The following is a 6,543-nucleotide window of genomic DNA, read 5'->3' as shown; positions in this document are numbered from 1 at the left end:
ATTGATGTGCATGTTGATTTTCAAGAAAAACTATGTTTTTAACATTGGGATGTGATATATTTGTTATTGATGATTGAAATTGTGAATAATGTTGTCGCTGTAATGATTGTAATTTTTGGGAAAAGTCTTATTTACAGAGGAGACTTTGCCCAAAATTTTATATTTGTTCTTCTATTTACTTCTTTATTAAATTTTAAATGGGCATAAGAGTTTGTTTTGAATACAATAGTTTCCTCTTTAATTTATAATCTTCCTTAAAATACCAAGTCTCATGATATTATGGGTTGTTGTTGTATGAGGTTTATGTTGCTCTAAGACCTGGGGAATGTTTGATAAGTGCCCAATTTCAGTTATTTCTGGGATTAAATTGTTAGCACCTTTCTTTCAATTGTAATAGTTTTCGTATAAACTACCCTTAAATCTAGTTGTTTTATATGTATTTTACATTGACTAATGTTGTTTAAATATGAAAGAGTCATCCATGATTTTGTAGGTTTTGATGGTTGTTTGTTAAATTCAGATCCAAATCCAAAAGGAAGGGCAAAATGATCATTTTAGAAAGATTTCTGACACCCAATTCACCCAGGCTAGGAACCAGCTCGCCTAGCCTAGTGATCTTGCTTCAGCCCTAAGTAAACAACTCACTTGGGCAAATGGTGCTGCACTCTTTGGTTGTTTTCTATAAATAGTCGTGCATTGTTGAAGGAAAGGGATATCCAACAAAAGCATAATAGAGAGAAAAACACAGAGGCTAAGGAAAAAGAAGGAGAAAAGGAAAAGTTGAGCCGAGGCACTACAGAGTTGTGACCGTGGATCACATCCTTCATCATTTGTCATGTTAGTCTTGTGCTCTGTGCAACGATTGATTAGTTTTTCTTAAGGATTGGATGTAATTTTTGTACCCTTATGTATCCCTTTGGATATTATATATGTATGAATTTTTTCTACTAATTGTTGGTGATTTCATTATACTCGCAATGCTTTATTCTATTTGATCACTAGTGTCATGAAATTGGATTTTAGGAGAGACTGGAAAGTAACTTAGAATTTGAACTGAATGATTTTACTCGTTATGTTACGTTGCTAGGAATAGAGCATAATGTTTTGATTGAAAAAAGCATGAGAATATAATTGTAATGTTGGGGTATTGACTTCATATGCGAGGGATCGATATTTCGTAAATATTCTTAAGCCTCAAGTGTGAGGGATCGACTTGGGGTAACTTAATGTGTGCATCAGTAATGTTAGAAAATGATTCATATATGTTAATCTTATTAGGATACTAAGGGTATGAATGATGAAATCCAATCCTATGTTTTCTTGAATTAATTAAAGTCATTATTATTGTTTCCATAATTTTACGTATTTCTGATGCACTAAATTCCGTTATTTCTGTTATTCCCGTAATTCTGTTATTTCCATTATTGTCCTAAATTCGTTATTTTCACTATTGTTTTACTTTAAGTTATTTTTAGTTAGTTAAACCAAAACCAATGACATTCGATTAAATTTGTACATAACCATTGAACTGATAATCTTTATCTAAATGAATTAAGTAACTCAAGCCCCTTTGGAGATGAACTCTTTTTATAAATGTGGAACTTGCAACGACAATTGGTACGCTTGCCAAAAGTCTAACAAGTTTCTGGTGTTGTTTTCGGGGACTTGAGTCATCCACCTAGTTCATTCGGATATAAATTTTCAGTTAGATAGACTATTTTTCTTACTCTTGTAAATCTTTCTTTTGTTTTTATAAATTCTCTCTTATTATATTTTATTTTATTTTCACTAACCTTTGGTGCTTACAGGTTGTTGTAGTGTGTTCTTTTTTCCTTCATGCGAGGTAAAACTCCAGTGGATAAAATGCCATTTGATTTGTAAATTACCAAGACTAAAAGGCAGAATAGAAAGAAAAAGAAACAAGCAACCACTAAAACATCGGGTGAGTCTTCTTCTTCTGATTATCTTTCAATTGATAAGCCACTTGTAGAAAATAACATGACTGATCGAGGAGGAAAAAGAAATAGACCACCAAGGAGGACTCTTGGTGACTATGCTTATCAACAAGGACCAAAGCATTACAACAACATAGTCATTCCTCCTTTCAGCAATAAGGTTGTGGAACTATGTAGTACCATGGGAGCATCAGATGAAGATGATGAAGCTGTCTAACTCAGAGCTTTCCGATTTTCATTGGCAGGTAAGGCAAAAACATGGCTCCAATCACATCCAAATAAAAGCCTCAATACTTGGGAAGAGGTGGAGCAAAAATTCATAGCGACTTTTTCCCAAGGGTATGACGAACCTCTCCGTGAGACGTGGGAGAGATTCAAAGCTTTGTTGCGGAGGTTCCCAAACCATAACTTTGATGATGCTACACAACTGCATAACTTCTATAGTGGTTTGAAACCTCAAACCAAGATGATCCTTGATGCCTCAGTTGGAGGCATTATGATGTCCAAGACTCTGGAGGAAGCTATTGTAATCATTGATTCCATAGCAGCTATTGATTATCAAAGTCATCATGATAGAGCTCTGACTCAAAGAAAAGGTATAATGGAGCTGGACACCTAGAGTGCAATTCTAGCTCAAAACAAACTCTTGACACAACAAATAGAGGCCTTAACCAAGCAGATAGGCCAACTCCCTCAACAATATCACCAAAGTGGACCTCAACAAAACTTCCAAGGAAGCTACCAAGGCTATAGAGGTGGCTGAGGTTCAAATCAGCCTTATGGCTACAAACCACAAAATTCTGGTCCCACTAACACTTCTTTTGTAGGTCCTTCTAACAACTCTTATGGAGGTTCTTAAAATAGGGGTCCACAACAACAACAAGCTCAACCAGATAGAATGTCCAAGATGGAAGACACTTTAACACAGTTTATGTTGGTATCCATCTCAAACTAGAAGAACATTGATGCTTCTATTAAAAATCTAGAAGTTCAGGTTGGACAACTAGCAAAATAGCTATCTGAACACGGAAGTGGATCTTTCTCAGCAAACACACATGTTAAACCAAAGGAATATTGTAACTTAATTACAACAAGGTGGGGGAATGTGGTTGATTTGAAGGATAATGGTGAGAAAAAGAATAAAAAAGGAATTGAAAAAGAAAAAAAATGATGAAGTGGTGACTAGTGAAATAGTGGAAGAGAAAGTGGTAAGTGAAGAACAGAAGCTGAAATCAAAGAAACAAGCCACTAACAAAGGTAAAGCTATAGTAAACCAACCACTAATTAATCATGTTCCTTATCTGCATGCTCAGTCAAAGAAAGATAAGGAAAGGCAGTACAAGCGTTTTATAGACATTTTCAAATGGCTACAGATTAACATTCCTTTTTCTCAGGCGTTGGAGCAAATGCCAACATATGCTAAATTCATGAAGGATTTGCTTACAAAGTAGAAAATAATTGTGGATGATGAAATAGTGGAGCCTCAGCCACAACAATAACGTTCAACTTAAAAGACATTAAAGAAGTGCTCCTGGGAGGCAACCCGGTGTTTCTAAATTTTGTCTTAATTTGTGTTACTTTAATCTTGTCTTATATTTCTGAACCTTACTTTCGAGTCTTTATTCACAAATTATGTTTTTGAATGTCTAATCTATTTTGTTAGAGCTATCATGGCATGGCCTGGGGACATGCCTATTTTTCAGGAGGAGGATGAAGACATGGCAGATCTTGTTGATTATTTCATTAGAGGAGACTAAGCTCCTCAGCCATGATCTTCAAAAATTCGTGAACTTGTCTTTATGTTTATTTATCGCTTTGTATTAAATTTAAGTACTTTATTACCTTATTTATTGTTTTGAATTTTTTGAAAAACTTACGCAAGTTTATTTTGACTAATTTATGCGTGCTTTGATATTCTGTTAGTATAGTTATAGATTATAACTCTTTTGGGACTTAAACAGGAAATTTTATTGAACATAACATGATTTGGAAAGAATCAACAACCATTATTTTCGAAACTTATTTTTGGATCAGAACACAACAAAATGATTTTTTACTTTCCCAAAAACCAAATGAATTCAGATGTTTTTGCATGGACTTGATAAAAGAACAACTTTTGAAACACTAATTTGATTTGAATATGGAAACAAGCCTTAAGCTTTAGTGACTGTCTGCAACCACATATTTTACATTGAGTTGATATGTTCCACAGTCAATTTTGCATAAATTTCTAATTGTCATAACATATGATTCGTGGATATGATTTAGGCTTTCTCTCTTTCTTTACATTTTAAGCCATTGGGCAAACAACTATCCCAATGTATATTATTTTACCATTTGCCAGCCCTTTGAAAGCCAAACACTTGATATTTTGTTGGAACACTAACCTAGGATAAAAGTTTCCTACCTTACCTTAAGTTAGGAGAACAAAGGTATTTTGATGGGGATTTCTATCACTTGGTGGCTAATGTGATGTAAATACTCTATTTTTGATATGGGTATTAAGGGAAAATAGAAAAGAAAAGAAAAAAATAGTAGAAAAGAAAAGAAAAGAGAAAAGAAAAAGAAAAAGAAAAAAACAAGTTCTTTATGGATAAATAAAAAGTCTGAATCATGTACATTTTACCAGAGTTGTTGTAAATATCCGAATAGAAAGAAGTGATAACTTGGTTGAAACGAAAGAGGGATAGGAAGTGATTTTTCATTTGAGTTACTAGCTAAACTTTGATGTCTATTCTCCTATTCTCAAGGTATGTTTGAATATCCAAAAAAACCAAGATTTCCATCAAAACCAAACCCAACCTTAAAAGACCTATTGATCCATGATGATTATGAAATGTATCTTTGATTATTTTCATACCCTAATTTCGTCCGGGGACCTTCTGTTGGATCAAGTGGCCTCGGAATAATTAAAAAGGGGGGGTTGAATTAATTATTAGTGAACTTTTACTAATTAAAAAACTACCCTTCTTAGGCTTTTACTATGTTGTTAAGAAAATAAAGAATAGAAATAAAAACTTAAACAAAAGTAAAAGCGATTATTAAAGTGCACAGCGGAAATTAAAGAGTGTAGGGAAGAAGAAGACAAACACAAGAGTTTTATACTAGTTCGGCAACAACCCGTGCCTACATCCAGTCCCCAAACGAGTTGTGGTCCTTGAGATTTCTTTTCAACCTTGTAAAAATCCTTTTACAAGCAAAGATCCACAAGGGATGTACCCTCCCTTGTTCTCTTTGAACAACCTAGTGGATGTACCCTCCACTAGAACTGATCCACAAGAGGTGTACCCTCTCTTGTTCTCAGTCACAACAACCCAAGTAGATGTACCCTCTACTTGTACCCTCCAATGTGTTAAGACAAAGTTCTCAGGCAGTTAGTCCTTTGAAACTTTGTGAAGGGGGATACAAAAGATATCTCAAGCGGTTAGTCCTTTGAAATCTTTTGTATAAGGGAAAGGGAAGAATCAAAAGAATTCTCAGACTGTGTCATTTTGAATTCTTTGACAAGGGAGAAAGGAGACACAAAAGAATTCAGGCGGTTAGTCCTTCGTTCTTTTGGAAAAGGGAGAAGAGAGACACAAAATGAATTCAGGCGGTTAGTCCTTGGCGAATTCATTTTGGCAAAAGGAGAAGGGAATGAAAAAGATGAATAGCACACTTTTGTTTTCAAGGTTTAGAAAACTAGAAAACTTTAGAAAGCTTTTGACAAAGGAAGAAGAAGAAGAAATTCAAGAAGATGTTCAAAGAGACTCAAGGGTTGTAAAGGATTGAAATCAATGTATTCAATGTATGTAAAATGCAAGTTAAGGTCTTGCTTTTATAGACTCTTCATGTCTGGTCAAGAAAACCATTAGAAGAGTTATAACTTTTAGAAAAACTTGAAAACCATTGGAAGAGTTACATCTTTTGATTTTTATTCAAAACTTATCACCACTAATCGATTACCAAATCATTGTAATCGATTACACAAAGCATTTTTGTGAAAGGATGTGACTCTTCACATTTGAATTTGAATTTCAACGTTCAAACGCACTGGTAATTGACTACCAATATATTGTAATTGATTACACCATTTTGAAATTGATTGGAACGTTGTAAATTCAGTTGAAAGCTTTTTGAAAACAAAACTTTCCACTGGTAATCGATTACAGTAAACAGGTAATCGATTACCAGAGAGTAAAAACTCTTTGGTAAAAGCTTTTGTGAAAACTTCATGTGCTACTCAATGTTTTGAAAAACTTTTTTGTACTTATCTTGATTGAGCCTTTTCTTGATTCTTGAATCTTGAGTCTTGAATCTTGATCTTGATTATTCTTGATTCTTGAAAACTTAAATCTTGAAACTTGATTCTTGAATCTTGAAATCAAATTTCCTCTTGATTCTTGAAGTGTTCTTGATTCAATCTTGAACTCATTGTCTTGGGCTTTTGTCATCATCTTTGTTATCATCAAAACTCCTTGAATCAATCTTGATTCAACATCATGAAGCTTGCTTCTACACCTTCGCTAACATTTTGATTCTTGCTAGCCGAATTGAGCTGCTTAACGCCAGTTGCCGCGCAATCTGTAAGGTTTTTTGACATTTCGGA

The sequence above is a fragment of the Glycine max genome, chromosome 9, assembly GCF_000004515.6.
Source record: "Glycine max cultivar Williams 82 chromosome 9, Glycine_max_v4.0, whole genome shotgun sequence".
Classification (NCBI taxonomy): Eukaryota; Viridiplantae; Streptophyta; class Magnoliopsida; order Fabales; family Fabaceae; genus Glycine; species Glycine max.
This window is presented reverse-complemented; position numbering follows the sequence as displayed.